The following is an 18,638-nucleotide window of genomic DNA, read 5'->3' as shown; positions in this document are numbered from 1 at the left end:
TCAGTAAGCATTTTGTCCATCGGTGAATTCAACCTTTTTTCTCAATTGGAATAGGCAAGGATAATGACAGATATATTTTACAATGTTAAAAAGTACATAATTTTATTTAATTGTGTGAATAAAAGGAATCGCCTCCCCGTCGGGGAATTGAACCCCGGTCTCCCGCGTGACAGGCGGGGATACGGACCACTATACTAACGAGGACTTATTGGCATCAGTTAAACAGTGCTCACCTCCTTGCGGTTAAGGCATACCCTCGATCAATTCACAGTATTGTAATAGGCAGATTTGCTGCTTTTGGTTAGGACAAGTAATCTTTTTTCCTAAATATTACAATACAGAAATTCCTAGCCAAAAACAATCAGTTTTATCAAGAAATTATTTCATTGAAATAAATATCTATCTATCGATCTGTCTATCTGGCTATCTTTCTAACTATCAATATATATATTTATATATATATATATCTATATAATCAGCTCACTTTACCATTTGCAGCTTATAACTATTAGCCACCAGGGGTCACTACTAACCAAAAGCAGTCATTCTACTTGTAAATTTTGCCAATCGAGTGGAACAGCAGCCTAGGATTCACCACTGCTTCATCTCATTTTCCAAGAGAATGCAGATGTAAAGTGTTTTTGATGGTACGCCTGTGCATATTGAAATATTCAGAGCATATTATGAATTTCAGTTAACACATCAGTAAGCATTTTGTTCATCAGTGAATTCAACCTTTTTTCTCAATCGGAATAGGCAAGGATAATGACAGATATATTTTACAATGTTAGAAAGTTCATCATTTTATTTAATTATGTGAATAAAAGGAATCGCCTCCCCGTCTGGGAATTGAACCCCGGTCTCCCGCGTGACAGGCGGGGATACTGACCACTATACTAATGAGGACTTATTGGCATCAGTTAAACAGTGCTCACCTCCTTGGGAGTAAGGCATACCCTTGATCAATTCACAGTATTGTAATAGGCAGATGTGCTGCTTTTGGTTAGGACAAGTCATCTTTTTTCCTAAATATTTCAATACAGAAATTCCTAGCCAAAAACAATCAGTATTATCAAGAAATTATTTCATTGAAATAAATATCTATCTATCGATCTGTCTATCTGGCTATCTTTCTAACTATCAATATATATATTTATATATATATATCTATATAATCAGCTCACTTTACCATTTGCAGCTTATAACTATTAGCCACCAGGGGTCACTACTAACCAAAAGCAGTCATTCTACTTGTAAATTGTGCCAATCGAGTGGAACAGCAGCCTAGGATTCACCACTGCTTCATCTAATTTTCCAAGAGAATGCAGATGTAAAGTGTTTTTGATGGTACGCCTGTGCATATTGAAATATTCAGAGCATATTATGAATTTCAGTTAACACATCAGTAAGCATTTTGTCCATCGGTGAATTCAACCTTTTTTCTCAATCGGAATAGGCAAGGATAATGACAGATATATTTTACAATGTTAAAAAGTACATCATTTTATTTAATTGTGTGAATAAAAGGAATCGCCTCCCCGTCGGGGAATTGAACCCCGGTCTCCCGCGTGACAGGCGGGGATACTGACCACTATACTAACGAGGACTTATTGGCATCAGTTAAACAGTGCTCACCTCCTTGGGGGTAAGGCATACCCTTGATCAATTCACAGTATTGTAATTGGCAGATTTGCTGCTTTTGGTTAGGACAAGTAATCTTTTTTCCTAAATACTACAATACAGAAATTCCTAGCCAAAAACAATCAGTTTTATCAAGAAATTATTTCATTGAAATAAATATCTATCTATCGATCTGTCTATCTGGCTATCTTTCTAACTATCAATATATATATTTATATATATATATATATATCTATATAATCAGCTCACTTTACCATTTGCAGCTTATAACTATTAGCCACCAGGGGTCACTACTAACCAAAAGCAGTCATTCTACTTGTAAATTGTGCCAATCGAGTGGAACAGCAGCCTAGGATTCACCACTGCTTCATCTCATTTTCCAAGAGAATGCAGATGTAAAGTGTTTTTGATGGTACGCCTGTGCATATTGAAATATTCAGAGCATATTCTGAATTTCAGTTAAAACATCAGTAAGCATTTTGGCCATCAGTGAATTCAACCTTTTTTCTCAATCGGAATAGGCAAGGATAATGACAGATATATTTTACAATGTTAGAAAGTACATCATTTAATTTAATTGTGTGAATAAATGGAATCGCCTAACTGTCGGGGAATTGAACCCCGGTCTCCCATGTAACAGGCGGGGATACTGACCACTATACTAACGAGGACTTATTGACATCAGTTAAACAGTGCTCACCTCCTTGGGGTTAAGGCATACCCTCGATCAATTCACAGTATTGTAATAGGCAGATTTGCTGCTTTTCGTTAGGACAAGAAATCTTTTTTCCTAAATATTTCAATACAGAAATTCCTTGCCAAAAACAATCAGTATTATAAAGAAATTATTTCATTGAAATAAATATCTATCTATCGATGTGTCTATCTAGCTATCTTTCTAACTATCAATATATATATTTATATATATATATATCTATATAATCAGCTCACTTTACCATTTGCAGCTTATAACTATTAGCCACCAGGGGTCACTACTAACCAAAAGCAGTCATTCTACTTGTAAATTGTGCCAATCGAGTGGAACAGCAGCCTAGGATTCACCACTGCTTCATCTCATTTTCCAAGAGAATGTAGATGTAAAGTGTTTTTGATGGTACGCCTGTGCATATTGAAATATTCAGAGCATATTATGAATTTCAGTTAACACATCAGTAAGCATTTTGTCCATCAGTGAATTCAACCTTTTTTCTCAATCGGAATAGGCAAGGATAATGACAGATATATTTTACAATGTTAGAAAGTTCATCATTTTATTTAATTGTGTGAATAAAAGGAATCGCCTCCCCATCGGGGAATCGAAACCCGGTCTCCCGCGTGACAGGCGGGGATACTGACCACTAAACTAACGAGGACTTATTGGCATCAGTTAAACAGTGCTCACCTCCTTGGGGTTAAGGCATACCCTCGATCAATTCACAGTATTGTAATAGGCAGATTTGCTGCTTTTGGTTAGGACAAGTCATCATTTTTCCTAAATATTTCAATACAGAAATTCCTTGCCAAAAACAATCAGTATTATCAAGAAATTATTTCATTGAAATAAATATCTATCTATCGATCTGTCTATCTAGCTATCTTTCTAACTATCAATATATATATTTATATATATATATCTATATATCTATATAATCAGCTCACTTTACCATTTGCAGCTTATAACTATTAGCCACCAGGGGTCACTACTAACCAAAAGCAGTCATTCTACTTGTAAATTGTGCCAATCGAGTGGAACAGCAGCCTAGGATTCACCACTGCTTCATCTCATTTTCCAAGAGAATGCAGATGTAAAGTGTTTTTGATGGTACGCCTGTGCATATTGAAATATTCAGAGCATATTCTGAATTTCAGTTAAAACATCAGTAAGCATTTTGGCCATCAGTGAATTCAACCTTTTTTTCTCAATCGGAATAGGCAAGGATAATGACAGATATATTTTACAATGTTAGAAAGTACATCATTTAATTTAATTGTGTGAATAAAAGGAATCGCCTCCCTGTCGGGGAATTGAACCCCAGTCTCCCACGTGACAGGCGGGGATACTGACCACTATACTAACAAGGACTTATTGACATCAGTTAAACAGTGCTCACCTCCTTGGGGTTAAGGCATACCCTCGATCAATTCACAGTATTGTAATAGGCAGATTTGCTGCTTTTGGTTAGGACAAGTAATCTTTTTTCCTAAATACTACAATACAGAAATTCCTAGCCAAAAACAATCAGTTTTATCAAGAAATTATTTCATTGAAATAAATATCTATCTATCGATCTGTCTATCTGGCTATCTTTCTATCTATCAATATATATAGTTATATATATATATATATCTATATAATCAGCTGACTTTACCATTTGCAGCTTATAACTATTAGCCACCAGGGTCACTACTAACCAAAAGCAGTCATTCTACTTGTAAATTGTGCCAATCGAGTGGAACAGCAGCCTAGGATTCACCACTGCTTCATCTCATTTTCCAAGAGAATGCAGATGTAAAGTGTTTTTGATGGTACGCCTGTGCATATTGAAATATTCAGAGCATATTATGAATTTCAGTTAACACATCAGTAAGCATTTTGTCCATCGGTGAATTCAACCTTTTTTCTCAATCGGAATAGGCAAGGATAATGACAGATATATTTTACAATGTTAAAAAGTACATCATTTTATTTAATTGTGTGAATAAAAGGAATCGCCTCCCCGTCGGGGAATTGAACCCCGGTTTCCCGCGTGACAGGCGGGGATACTGACCACTATACTAACTAGGACTTATTGGCGTCAGTTAAACAGTGCTCACCTCCTTGGGGTTAAGGCATACCCTCGATCAATTCACAGTATTGTAATAGGCAGATTTGCTGCTTTTGGTTAGGACAAGTCATCTTTTTTCCTAAATATTTCAATACAGAAATTCCTTGCCAAAAACAATCAGTATTATAAAGAAATTATTTCATTGAAATAAATATCTATCTATCGATGTGTCTATCTAGCTATCTTTCTAACTATCAATATATATATTTATATATATATATATCTATATAATCAGCTCACTTTACCATTTGCAGCTTATAACTATTAGCCACCAGGGGTCACTACTAACCAAAAGCAGTCATTCTACTTGTAAATTGTGCCAATCGAGTGGAACAGCAGCCTAGGATTCACCACTGCTTCATCTCATTTTCCAAGAGAATGCAGATGTAAAGTGTTTTTGATGGTACGCCTGTGCATATTGAAATATTCAGAGCATATTATGAATTTCAGTTAACACATCAGTAAGCATTTTGTCCATCAGTGAATTCAACCTTTTTTCTCAATCGGAATAGGCAAGGATAATGACAGATATATTTTACAATGTTAGAAAGTTCATCATTTTATTTAATTGTGTGAATAAAAGGAATCGCCTCCCCATCGGGGAATCGAAACCCGGTCTCCCGCGTGACAGGCGGGGATACTGACCACTAAACTAACGAGGACTTATTGGCATCAGTTAAACAGTGCTCACCTCCTTGGGGTTAAGGCATACCCTCGATCAATTCACAGTATTGTAATAGGCAGATTTGCTGCTTTTGGTTAGGACAAGTCATCTTTTTTCCTAAATATTTCAATACAGAAATTCCTTGCCAAAAACAATCAGTATTATCAAGAAATTATTTCATTGAAATAAATATCTATCTATCGATGTGTCTATCTAGCTATCTTTCTAACTATCAATATATATATTTATATATATATATATCTATATAATCAGCTCACTTTACCATTTGCAGCTTATAACTATTAGCCACCAGGGGTCACTACTAACTAAAAGCAGTCATTCTACTTGTAAATTGTGCCAATCGAGTGGAACAGCAGCCTAGGATTCACCACTGCTTCATCTCATTTTCCAAGAGAATGCAGATGTAAAGTGTTTTTGATGGTACGCCTGTGCATATTGAAATATTCAGAGCATATTCTGAATTTCAGTTAACACATCAGTAAGCATTTTGTCCATCGGTGAATTCAACCTTTTTTCTCAATCGGAATAGGCAAGGATAATGACAGATATATTTTACAATGTTAGAAAGTACATCATTTTATTTAATTGTGTGAATAAAAGGAATAGCCTCCCCGTGGGGGAATTGAACCCCGGTCTCCCACGTGACAGGCGGGGATACTGACCACTATACTAACGAGGACATATTGGCATCAGTTAAACAGTGCTCACCTCCTTGGGGTTAAGGCATACCCTCGATCAATTCACAGTATTGTAATAGGCAGATTTGCTGCTTTTGGTTAGGACAAGTCATCTTTTTTCCTAAATATTTCAATACAGAAATTCCTAGCCAAAAACAATCAGTATTATCAAGAAATGATTTCATTGAAATAAATATCTATCTATCGATCTGTCTATCTAGCTATCTTTCTAACTATCAATATATATATTTATATATATATATCTATATATCTATATAATCAGCTCACTTTACCATTTGCAGCTTATAACTATTAGCCACCAGGGGTCACTACTAACCAAAAGCAGTCATTCTACTTGTAAATTGTGCCAATCGAGTGGAACAGCAGCCTAGGATTCACCACTGCTTCATCTCATTTTCCAAGAGAATGCAGATGTAAAGTGTTTTTGATGGTACGCCTGTGCATATTGAAATATTCAGAGCATATTCTGAATTTCAGTTAAAACATCAGTAAGCATTTTGGCCATCAGTGAATTCAACCTTTTTTTCTCAATGGGAATAGGCAAGGATAATGACAGATATATTTTACAATGTTAGAAAGTACATCATTTTATTTAATTGTGTGAATAAAAGGAATAGCCTCCCCGTGGGGGAATTGAACCCCGGTCTCCCACGTGACAGGCGGGGATACTGACCACTATACTAACAAGGATTTATTGACATCAGTTAAACAGTGCTCACCTCCTTGGGGTTTAGGCATACCCTCGATCAATTCACAGTATTGTAATAGGCAGATTTGCTGCTTTTGGTTAGGACAAGTAATCTTTTTTCCTAAATACTACAATACAGAAATTCCTAGCCAAAAACAATCAGTTTTATCAAGAAATTATTTCATTGAAATAAATATCTATCTATCGATCTGTCTATCTGGCTATCTTTCTAACTATCAATATATATATTTATATATATATATATATCTATATAATCAGCTCACTTTACCATTTGCAGCTTATAACTATTAGCCACCAGGGGTCACTACTAACCAAAAGCAGTCATTCTACTTGTAAATTGTGCCAATCGAGTGGAACAGCAGCCTAGGATTCACCACTGCTTCATCTCATTTTCCAAGAGAATGCAGATGTAAAGTGTTTTTGATGGTACGCCTGTGCATATTGAAATATTCAGAGCATATTCTGAATTTCAGTTAAAACATCAGTAAGCATTTTGGCCATCAGTGAATTCAACCTTTTTTCTCAATCGGAATAGGCAAGGATAATGACAGATATATTTTACAATGTTAGAAAGTACATCATTTAATTTAATTGTGTGAATAAATGGAATCGCCTAACTGTCGGGGAATTGAACCCCGGTCTCCCATGTAACAGGCGGGGATACTGACCACTATACTAACGAGGACTTATTGACATCAATTAAACAGTGCTCACCTCCTTGGGGTTAAGGCATACCCTCGATCAATTCACAGTATTGTAATAGGCAGATTTGCTGCTTTTCGTTAGGACAAGAAATCTTTTTTCCTAAATATTACAATACAGAAATTCCTAGCCAAAAACAATCAGTTTTATCAAGAAATTATTTCATTGAAATAAATATCTATCTATCGATCTGTCTATCTAGCTATCTTTCTAACTATCAATATATATATTTATATATATATATATCTATATAATCAGCTCACTTTACCATTTGCAGCTTATAACTATTAGCCACCAGGGGTCACTACTAACCAAAAGCAGTCATTCTACTTGTAAATTGTGCCAATCGAGTGGAACAGCAGCCTAGGATTCACCACTGCTTCATCTCATTTTCCAAGAGAATGCAGATGTAAAGTGTTTTTGATGGTACGCCTGTGCATATTGAAATATTCAGAGCATATTATGAATTTCAGTTAACACATCAGTAAGCATTTTGGCCATCACTGAATTCAAACTTTTTTCTCAATCGGAATAGGCAAGGATAATGACAGATATATTTTACAATGTTAGAAAGTTCATCATTTTATTTAATTGTGTGAATAAAAGGAATCGCCTCCCCATCGGGGAATCAAAACCCGGTCTCCTGCGTGACAAGCGGGGATACTGACCACAATACTAACGAGGACTTATTGGCATCAGTTAAACAGTGCTCACCTCCTTGGGGTTAAGGCATACCCTCGATCAATTCACAGTATTGTAATAGGCAGATTTGCTGCTTTTGGTTAGGACAAGTCATCTTTTTTCCTAAATATTTCAATACAGAAATTCCTAGCCAAAAACAATCAGTATTATCAAGAAATTATTTCATTGAAATAAATATCTATCTATCGATCTGTCTATCTGGCTATCTTTCTAACTATCAATATATATATTTATATATATCTATATCTATATAATCAGCTCACTTTATCATTTGCAGCTTATAACTATTAGCCACCAGGGGTCACTACTAACTAAAAGCAGTCATTCTACTTGTAAATTGTGCCAATCGAGTGGAACAGCAGCCTAGGATTCACCACTGCTTCATCTCATTTTCCAAGAGAATGCAGATGTAAAGTGTTTTTGATGGTACGCCTGTGCATATTGAAATATTCAGAGCATATTATGAATTTCAGTTAACACATCAGTAAGCATTTTGTCCATCGGTGAATTCAACCTTTTTTCTCAATCGGAATAGGCAAGGATAATGACAGATATATTTTACAATGTTAGAAAGTACATCATTTTATTTAATTGTGTGAATAAAAGGAATAGCCTCCCCGTCGGGGAATTGAACCCCGGTCTCCCACGTGACAGGCGGGGATACTGACCACTATACTAACGAGGACATATTGGCATCAGTTAAACAGTGCTCACCTCCTTGGGGTTAAGGCATACCATCGATCAATTCACAGTATTGTAATAGGCAGATTTGCTGCTTTTCGTTAGGACAAATAATCTTTTTTCCTAAATATTACAATACAGAAATTCCTAGCCAAAAACAATCAGTTTTATCAAGAAATAATTTCATTGAAATAAATATCTATCTATCGATCTGTCTATCTGGCTATCTTTCTAACTATCAATATATATATTTATATATATATATATCTATATAATCAGCTCACTTTACCATTTGCAGCTTATAACTATTAGCCACCAGGGGTCACTACTAACCAAAAGCAGTCATTCTACTTGTAAATTGTGCCAATCGAGTGTAACAGCAGCCTAGGATTCACCACTGCTTCATCTCATTTTCCAAGAGAATGCAGATGTAAAGTGTTTTTGATGGTACGCCTGTGCATATTGAAATATTCAGAGCATATTCTGAATTTCAGTTAACACATCAGTAAGCATTTTGGCCATCAGTGAATTCAACCTTTTTTCTCAATCGGAATAGGCAAGGATAATGACAGATATATTTTACAATGTTAGAAAGTACATTATTTTATTTAATTGTGTGAATAAAAGGAATCGCCTCCCTGCCGGGGAATTGAACCCCGGTCTCCCGCGTGACAGGCGGGGATACTGACCACTATACTAACGAGGACTTATTGACATCAGTTAAACAGTGCTCACCTCCTTGGGGTTAAGGCATACCCTCGATCAATTCACAGTATTGTAATAGGCAGATTTGCTGCTTTTGGTTAGGACAAGTCATCTTTTTTCCTAAATATTTCAATACAGAAATTCCTAGCCAAAAACAATCAGTATTATCAAGAAATTATTTCATTGAAATAAATATCTATCTATCGATCTGTCTATCTGGCTATCTTTCTAACTATCAATATATATATTTATATATATCTATATCTATATAATCAGCTCACTTTATCATTTGCAGCTTATAACTATTAGCCACCAGGGGTCACTACTAACTAAAAGCAGTCATTCTACTTGTAAATTGTGCCAATCGAGTGGAACAGCAGCCTAGGATTCACCACTGCTTCATCTCATTTTCCAAGAGAATGCAGATGTAAAGTGTTTTTGATGGTACACCTGTGCATATTGAAATATTCAGAGCATATTATGAATTTCAGTTAACACATCAGTAAGCATTTTGTCCATCGGTGAATTCAACCTTTTTTCTCAATCGGAATAGGCAAGGATAATGACAGATATATTTTACAATGTTAGAAAGTACATCATTTTATTTAATTGTGTGAATAAAAGGAATCACCTCCCCGTCGGGTAATTGAACCCCGGTCTCCCGCGTGACAGGCGGGGATACTAACCACTATACTAACGAGGACTTTATGGCATCAGTTAAACAGTGCTCACCTCCTTGGGGTTAAGGCATACCATCGATCAATTCACAGTATTGTAATAGGCAGATTTGCTGCTTTTCGTTAGGACAAGTAATCTTTTTTCCTAAATATTACAATACAGAAATTCCTAGCCAAAAACAATCAGTTTTATCAAGAAATTATTTCATTGAAATAAATATCTATCTATCGATCTGTCTATCTGGCTATCTTTCTAACTATCAATATATATATTTATATATATATATATCTATATAATCAGCTCACTTTACCATTTGCAGCTTATAACTATTAGCCACCAGGGGTCACTACTAACCAAAAGCAGTCATTCTACTTGTAAATTGTGCCAATCGAGTGTAACAGCAGCCTAGGATTCACCACTGCTTCATCTCATTTTCCAAGAGAATGCAGATGTAAAGTGTTTTTGATGGTACGCCTGTGCATATTGAAATATTCAGAGCATATTCTGAATTTCAGTTAACACATCAGTAAGCATTTTGGCCATCAGTGAATTCAACCTTTTTTCTCAATCTGAATAGGCAAGGATAATGACAGATATATTTTACAATGTTAGAAAGTACATTATTTTATTTAATTGTGTGAATAAAAGGAATCGCCTCCCTGTCGGGGAATTGAACCCCGGTCTCCCGCGTGACAGGCGGGGATACTGACCACTATACTAACGAGGACTTATTGACATCAGTTAAACAGTGCTCACCTCCTTGGGGTTAAGGCATACCCTCGATCAATTCACAGTATTGTAATAGGCAGATTTGCTGCTTTTGGTTAGGACAAGTCATCTTTTTTCCTAAATATTTCAATACAGAAATTCCTAGCCAAAAACAATCAGTATTATCAAGAAATTATTTCATTGAAATAAATATCTATCTATCGATCTGTCTATCTGGCTATCTTTCTAACTATCAATATATATATTTATATATATCTATATCTATATAATCAGCTCACTTTATCATTTGCAGCTTATAACTATTAGCCACCAGGGGTCACTACTAACTAAAAGCAGTCATTCTACTTGTAAATTGTGCCAATCGAGTGGAACAGCAGCCTAGGATTCACCACTGCTTCATCTCATTTTCCAAGAGAATGCAGATGTAAAGTGTTTTTGATGGTACGCCTGTGCATATTGAAATATTCAGAGCATATTATGAATTTCAGTTAACACATCAGTAAGCATTTTGTCCATCGGTGAATTCAACCTTTTTTCTCAATCGGAATAGGCAAGGATAATGACAGATATATTTTACAATGTTAGAAAGTACATCATTTTATTTAATTGTGTGAATAAAAGGAATCGCCTCCCTGTCGGGCAATTGAACCCCGGTCTCCCGCGTGACAGGCGGTGATACTGACCACTATACTAACGAGGACTTCTTGACATCAGTTAAACAGTGCTCACCTCCTTGGGGTTAAGGCATACCCTCGATCAATTCACAGTATTGTAATAGGCAGATGTGCTGCTTTTGGTTAGGACAAGTCATCTTTTTTCCTAAATATTTCAATACAGAAATTCCTAGCCAAAAACAATCAGTATTATCAAGAAATTATTTCATTGAAATAAATATCTATCTATCGATCTGTCTATCTAGCTATCTTTCTAACTATCAATATATATATTTATATATATATATATCTATATAATCAGCTCACTTTACCATTTGCAGCTTATAACTATTAGCCACCAGGGGTCACTACTAACCAAAAGCAGTCATTCTACTTGTAAATTGTGCCAATCGAGTGGAACAGCAGCCTAGGATTCACCACTGCTTCATCTCATTTTCCAAGAGAATGCAGATGTAAAGTGTTTTTGATGGTACGCCTGTGCATATTGAAATATTCAGAGCATATTATGAACTTCAGTTAACACATCAGTAAGCATTTTGTCCATCGGTGAATTCAACCTTTTTTCTCAATCGGAATAGGCAAGGATAATGACAGATATATTTTACAATGTTAAAAAGTACATCATTTTATTTAATTGTGTGAATAAAAGGAATCGCCTCCCCGTCGGGGAATTGAACCCCGGTCTCCCGCGTGACAGGCGGGGATAGTAACCACTATACTAACGAGGACTTTATGGCATCAGTTAAACAGTGCTCACCTCCTTGGGGTTAAGGCATACCATCGATCAATTCACAGTATTGTAATAGGCAGATTTGCTGCTTTTCGTTAGGACAAGTAATCTTTTTTCCTAAATATTACAATACAGAAATTCCAAGCCAAAAACAATCAGTTTTATCAAGAAATTATTTCATTGAAATAAATATCTATCTATCGATCTGTCTATCTGGCTATCTTTCTAACTATCAATATATATATTTATATATATATATATCTATATAATCAGCTCACTTTACCATTTGCAGCTTATAACTATTAGCCACCAGGGGTCACTACTAACCAAAAGCAGTCATTCTACTTGTAAATTGTGCCAATCGAGTGTAACAGCAGCCTAGGATTCACCACTGCTTCATCTCATTTTCCAAGAGAATGCAGATGTAAAGTGTTTTTGATGGTACGCCTGTGCATATTGAAATATTCAGAGCATATTCTGAATTTCAGTTAACACATCAGTAAGCATTTTGGCCATCAGTGAATTCAACCTTTTTTCTCAATCGGAATAGGCAAGGATAATGACAGATATATTTTACAATGTTAGAAAGTACATCATTTTATTTAATTGTGTGAATAAAAGGAATCGCCTCCATGTCGGGGAATTGAACCCCGGTCTCCCGAGTGACAGGCGGGGATACTGACCACTATACTAACGAGGACTTATTGACATCAGTTAAACAGTGCTCACCTCCTTGGGGTTAAGGCAAACCCTCGATCAATTCACAGTATTGTAATAGGCAGATTTTCTGCTTTTGGTTAGGACAAGTCATCTTTTTTCCTAAATATTTCAATACAGAAATTCCTAGCCAAAAACAATCAGTATTATCAAGAAATTATTTCATTTAAATAAATATCTATCTATCGATCTGTCTATCTAGCTATCTTTCTAACTATCAATATATATAGTTATATATATATATCTATATAATCAGCTCACTTTACCATTTGCAGCTTATAACTATTAGCCACCAGGGGTCACTACTAACCAAAAGCAGTCATTCTACTTGTAAATTGTGCCAATCGAGTGGAACAGCAGCCTAGGATTCACCACTGCTTCATCTCATTTTCCAAGAGAATGCAGATGTAAAGTGTTTTTGATGGTACGCCTGTGCATATTGAAATATTCAGAGCATATTATGAATTTCAGTTAACACATCAGTAAGCATTTTGTCCATCGGTGAATTCAACCTTTTTTCTCAATCGGAATAGGCAAGGATAATGACAGATATATTTTACAATGTTAGAAAGTACATCATTTTATTTAATTGTATGAATAAAAGGAATAGCCTCCCCGTCGGGGAATTGAACCCCGGTCTCCCGCGTGACAGGCGGGGATACTGACCACTATACTAACGAGGACTTATTGGCATCAGTTAAACAGTGCTCACCTCCTTGGGGGTAAGGCATACCCTTGATCAATTCACAGTATTGTAATTGGCAGATTTGCTGCTTTTGGTTAGGACAAGTCATCTTTTTTCCTAAATATTTCAATACAGAAATTCCTAGCCAAAAACAATCAGTATTATCAAGAAATTATTTCATTTAAATAAATATCTATCTATCGATCTGTCTATCTAGCTATCTTTCTAACTATCAATATATATATTTATATATATATATCTATATAATCAGCTCACTTTACCATTTGCAGCTTATAACTATTAGCCACCAGGGGTCACTACTAACCAAAAGCAGTCATTCTACTTGTAAATTGTGCCAATCGAGTGGAACAGCAGCCTAGGATTCACCACTGCTTCATCTCATTTTCCAAGAGAATGCAGATGTAAAGTGTTTTTGATGGTACGCCTGTGCATATTGAAATATTCAGAGCATATTATGAATTTCAGTTAACACATCAGTAAGCATTTTGTCCATCGGTGAATTCAACCTTTTTTCTCAATCGGAATAGGCAAGGATAATGACAGATATATTTTACAATGTTAAAAAGTACATCATTTTATTTAATTGTGTGAATAAAAGGAATCGCCTCCCCGTCGGGGAATTGAACCCCGGTCTCCCGCGTGACAGGCGGGGATACTAACCACTATACTAACGAGGACTTTATGGCATCAGTTAAACAGTGCTCACCTCCTTGGGGTTAAGGCATACCATCGATCAATTCACTGTATTGTAATTGGCAGATTTGCTGCTTTTCGTTAGGACAAGTAATCTTTTTTCCTAAATATTTCAATACAGAAATTCCTAGCCAAAAACAATCAGTATTATCAAGAAATTATTTCATTGAAATAAATATCTATCTATCGATCTGTCTATCTAGCTATCTTTCTAACTATCAATATATATATTTATATATATATATATATATATCTATATAATCAGCTCACTTTACCATTTGCAGCTTATAACTATTAGCCACCAGGGGTCACTACTAACCAAAAGCAATCATTCTACTTGTAAATTGTGCCAATCGAGTGGAACAGCAGCCTAGGATTCACCACTGCTTCATCTAATTTTCCAAGAGAATGCAGATGTAAAGTGTTTTTGATGGTACGCCTGTGCATATTGAAATATTCAGAGCATATTATGAATTTCAGTTAATACATCAGTAAGCATTTTGTCCATCGGTGAATTCAACCTTTTTTCTCAATTGGAATAGGCAAGGATAATGACAGATATATTTTACAATGTTAAAAAGTACATAATTTTATTTAATTGTGTGAATAAAAGGAATCGCCTCCCCGTCGGGGAATTGAACCCCGGTCTCCCGCGTGACAGGCGGGGATACGGACCACTATACTAACGAGGACTTATTGGCATCAGTTAAACAGTGCTCACCTCCTTGCGGTTAAGGCATACCCTCGATCAATTCACAGTATTGTAATAGGCAGATTTGCTGCTTTTGGTTAGGACAAGTAATCTTTTTTCCTAAATATTACAATACAGAAATTCCTAGCCAAAAACAATCAGTTTTATCAAGAAATTATTTCATTGAAATAAATATCTATCTATCGATCTGTCTATCTGGCTATCTTTCTAACTATCAATATATATATTTATATATATATATATCTATATAATCAGCTCACTTTACCATTTGCAGCTTATAACTATTAGCCACCAGGGGTCACTACTAACCAAAAGCAGTCATTCTACTTGTAAATTTTGCCAATCGAGTGGAACAGCAGCCTAGGATTCACCACTGCTTCATCTCATTTTCCAAGAGAATGCAGATGTAAAGTGTTTTTGATGGTACGCCTGTGCATATTGAAATATTCAGAGCATATTATGAATTTCAGTTAACACATCAGTAAGCATTTTGTTCATCAGTGAATTCAACCTTTTTTCTCAATCGGAATAGGCAAGGATAATGACAGATATATTTTACAATGTTAGAAAGTTCATCATTTTATTTAATTATGTGAATAAAAGGAATCGCCTCCCCGTCTGGGAATTGAACCCCGGTCTCCCGCGTGACAGGCGGGGATACTGACCACTATACTAATGAGGACTTATTGGCATCAGTTAAACAGTGCTCACCTCCTTGGGAGTAAGGCATACCCTTGATCAATTCACAGTATTGTAATAGGCAGATGTGCTGCTTTTGGTTAGGACAAGTCATCTTTTTTCCTAAATATTTCAATACAGAAATTCCTAGCCAAAAACAATCAGTATTATCAAGAAATTATTTCATTGAAATAAATATCTATCTATCGATCTGTCTATCTGGCTATCTTTCTAACTATCAATATATATATTTATATATATATATCTATATAATCAGCTCACTTTACCATTTGCAGCTTATAACTATTAGCCACCAGGGGTCACTACTAACCAAAAGCAGTCATTCTACTTGTAAATTGTGCCAATCGAGTGGAACAGCAGCCTAGGATTCACCACTGCTTCATCTAATTTTCCAAGAGAATGCAGATGTAAAGTGTTTTTGATGGTACGCCTGTGCATATTGAAATATTCAGAGCATATTATGAATTTCAGTTAACACATCAGTAAGCATTTTGTCCATCGGTGAATTCAACCTTTTTTCTCAATCGGAATAGGCAAGGATAATGACAGATATATTTTACAATGTTAAAAAGTACATCATTTTATTTAATTGTGTGAATAAAAGGAATCGCCTCCCCGTCGGGGAATTGAACCCCGGTCTCCCGCGTGACAGGCGGGGATACTGACCACTATACTAACGAGGACTTATTGGCATCAGTTAAACAGTGCTCACCTCCTTGGGGGTAAGGCATACCCTTGATCAATTCACAGTATTGTAATTGGCAGATTTGCTGCTTTTGGTTAGGACAAGTCATCTTTTTTCCTAAATATTTCAATACAGAAATTCCTAGCCAAAAACAATCAGTATTATCAAGAAATTATTTCATTTAAATAAATATCTATCTATCGATCTGTCTATCTAGCTATCTTTCTAACTATCAATATATATATTTATATATATATATCTATATAATCAGCTCACTTTACCATTTGCAGCTTATAACTATTAGCCACCAGGGGTCACTACTAACCAAAAGCAGTCATTCTACTTGTAAATTGTGCCAATCGAGTGGAACAGCAGCCTAGGATTCACCACTGCTTCATCTCATTTTCCAAGAGAATGCAGATGTAAAGTGTTTTTGATGGTACGCCTGTGCATATTGAAATATTCAGAGCATATTATGAATTTCAGTTAACACATCAGTAAGCATTTTGTCCATCGGTGAATTCAACCTTTTTTCTCAATCGGAATAGGCAAGGATAATGACAGATATATTTTACAATGTTAAAAAGTACATCATTTTATTTAATTGTGTGAATAAAAGGAATCGCCTCCCCGTCGGGGAATTGAACCCCGGTCTCCCGCGTGACAGGCGGGGATACTAACCACTATACTAACGAGGACTTTATGGCATCAGTTAAACACTGCTCACCTCCTTGGGGTTAAGGCATACCATCGATCAATTCACTGTATTGTAATAGGCAGATTTGCTGCTTTTCGTTAGGACAAGTAATCTTTTTTCCTAAATATTTCAATACAGAAATTCCTAGCCAAAAACAATCAGTATTATCAAGAAATTATTTCATTGAAATAAATATCTATCTATCGATCTGTCTATCTAGCTATCTTTCTAACTATCAATATATATATTTATATATATATATATATATCTATATAATCAGCTCACTTTACCATTTGCAGCTTATAACTATTAGCCACCAGGGGTCACTACTAACCAAAAGCAGTCATTCTACTTGTAAATTGTGCCAATCGAGTGGAACAGCAGCCTAGGATTCACCACTGCTTCATCTCATTTTCCAAGAGAATGCAGATGTAAAGTGTTTTTGATGGTACGCCTGTGCATATTGAAATATTCAGAGCATATTATGAATTTCAGTTAATACATCAGTAAGCATTTTGTCCATCGGTGAATTCAACCTTTTTTCTCAATCGGAATAGGCAAGGATAATGACAGATATATTTTACAATGTTAAAAAGTACATAATTTTATTTAATTGTGTGAATAAAAGGAATCGCCTCCCCGTCGGGGAATTGAACCCGGTCTCCCGCGTGACAGGCGGGGATACGGACCACTATACTAACGAGGACTTATTGGCATCAGTTAAACAGTGCTCACCTCCTTGCGGTTAAGGCATACCCTCGATCAATTCACAGTATTGTAATAGGCAGATTTGCTGCTTTTGGTTAGGACAAGTAATCTTTTTTCCTAAATATTACAATACAGAAATTCCTAGCCAAAAACAATCAGTTTTATCAAGAAATTATTTCATTGAAATAAATATCTATCTATCGATCTGTCTATCTGGCTATCTTTCTTAACTATCAATATATATATTTATATATATATATATCTATATAATCAGCTCACTTTACCATTTGCAGCTTATAACTATTAGCCACCAGGGGTCACTACTAACCAAAAGCAGTCATTCTACTTGTAAATTTTGCCAATCGAGTGGAACAGCAGCCTAGGATTCACCACTGCTTCATCTCATTTTCCAAGAGAATGCAGATGTAAAGTGTTTTTGATGGTACGCCTGTGCATATTGAAATATTCAGAGCATATTCTGAATTTCAGTTAACACATCAGTAAGCATTTTGGCCATCGGTGAATTCAACCTTTTTTCTCAATCGGAATAGGCAAGGATAATGACAGATATATTTTACAATGTTAAAAAGTACATCATTTTATTTAATTGTGTGAATAAAAGGAATCGCCTCCCCATCGGGGAATTGAACCCCGGTCTCCCGCGTGACAGGCGGGGATACTAACCACTATACTAACGAGGACTTTATGGCATCAGTTAAACAGTGCTCACCTCCTTGGGGTTAAGGCATACCATCGATCAATTCACTGTATTGTAATAGGCAGATTTGCTGCTTTTCGTTAGGACAAGTAATCTTTTTTCCTAAATATTTCAATACAGAACTTCCTAGCCAAAAACAATCAG

At 35.7% G+C, this 18,638-nt stretch overlaps 10 non-coding genes across 10 annotated transcripts; all 10 read right to left on the bottom strand.

Moving 5' to 3' along the window:
• Window positions 1-132: 132 nt before the first annotated feature.
• TRNAD-GUC (transfer RNA aspartic acid (anticodon GUC)) lies at window positions 133-204 on the bottom strand. The gene has a single exon. It is a non-coding gene; the product is annotated as a tRNA-Asp (tRNA).
• A 1,330-nt stretch (window positions 205-1,534) lies between these two features.
• TRNAD-GUC (transfer RNA aspartic acid (anticodon GUC)) lies at window positions 1,535-1,606 on the bottom strand. The gene has a single exon. It is a non-coding gene; the product is annotated as a tRNA-Asp (tRNA).
• Window positions 1,607-8,575: 6,969 nt separating this feature from the next.
• Window positions 8,576-8,647, bottom strand: TRNAD-GUC (transfer RNA aspartic acid (anticodon GUC)). Its single transcript has one exon. It is a non-coding gene; the product is annotated as a tRNA-Asp (tRNA).
• Window positions 8,648-10,681: 2,034 nt separating this feature from the next.
• TRNAD-GUC (transfer RNA aspartic acid (anticodon GUC)) lies at window positions 10,682-10,753 on the bottom strand. The gene has a single exon. It is a non-coding gene; the product is annotated as a tRNA-Asp (tRNA).
• A 2,734-nt stretch (window positions 10,754-13,487) lies between these two features.
• TRNAD-GUC (transfer RNA aspartic acid (anticodon GUC)) lies at window positions 13,488-13,559 on the bottom strand. Its single transcript has one exon. It is a non-coding gene; the product is annotated as a tRNA-Asp (tRNA).
• Window positions 13,560-14,187: 628 nt separating this feature from the next.
• Window positions 14,188-14,259, bottom strand: TRNAD-GUC (transfer RNA aspartic acid (anticodon GUC)). The gene has a single exon. It is a non-coding gene; the product is annotated as a tRNA-Asp (tRNA).
• Window positions 14,260-14,895: 636 nt separating this feature from the next.
• TRNAD-GUC (transfer RNA aspartic acid (anticodon GUC)) lies at window positions 14,896-14,967 on the bottom strand. The gene has a single exon. It is a non-coding gene; the product is annotated as a tRNA-Asp (tRNA).
• A 1,330-nt stretch (window positions 14,968-16,297) lies between these two features.
• On the bottom strand, window positions 16,298-16,369 carry TRNAD-GUC (transfer RNA aspartic acid (anticodon GUC)). Its single transcript has one exon. It is a non-coding gene; the product is annotated as a tRNA-Asp (tRNA).
• A 628-nt stretch (window positions 16,370-16,997) lies between these two features.
• TRNAD-GUC (transfer RNA aspartic acid (anticodon GUC)) lies at window positions 16,998-17,069 on the bottom strand. The gene has a single exon. It is a non-coding gene; the product is annotated as a tRNA-Asp (tRNA).
• A 1,336-nt stretch (window positions 17,070-18,405) lies between these two features.
• Window positions 18,406-18,477, bottom strand: TRNAD-GUC (transfer RNA aspartic acid (anticodon GUC)). The gene has a single exon. It is a non-coding gene; the product is annotated as a tRNA-Asp (tRNA).
• Window positions 18,478-18,638: the final 161 nt, after the last annotated feature.

The sequence above is a fragment of the Lissotriton helveticus genome, chromosome 1_2, assembly GCF_964261635.1.
Source record: "Lissotriton helveticus chromosome 1_2, aLisHel1.1, whole genome shotgun sequence".
Classification (NCBI taxonomy): domain Eukaryota; kingdom Metazoa; phylum Chordata; class Amphibia; order Caudata; family Salamandridae; genus Lissotriton; species Lissotriton helveticus.
The sequence above is the reverse complement of the archived record's forward strand: the minus strand, read 5'-3'. Positions and strand labels throughout refer to the sequence as shown.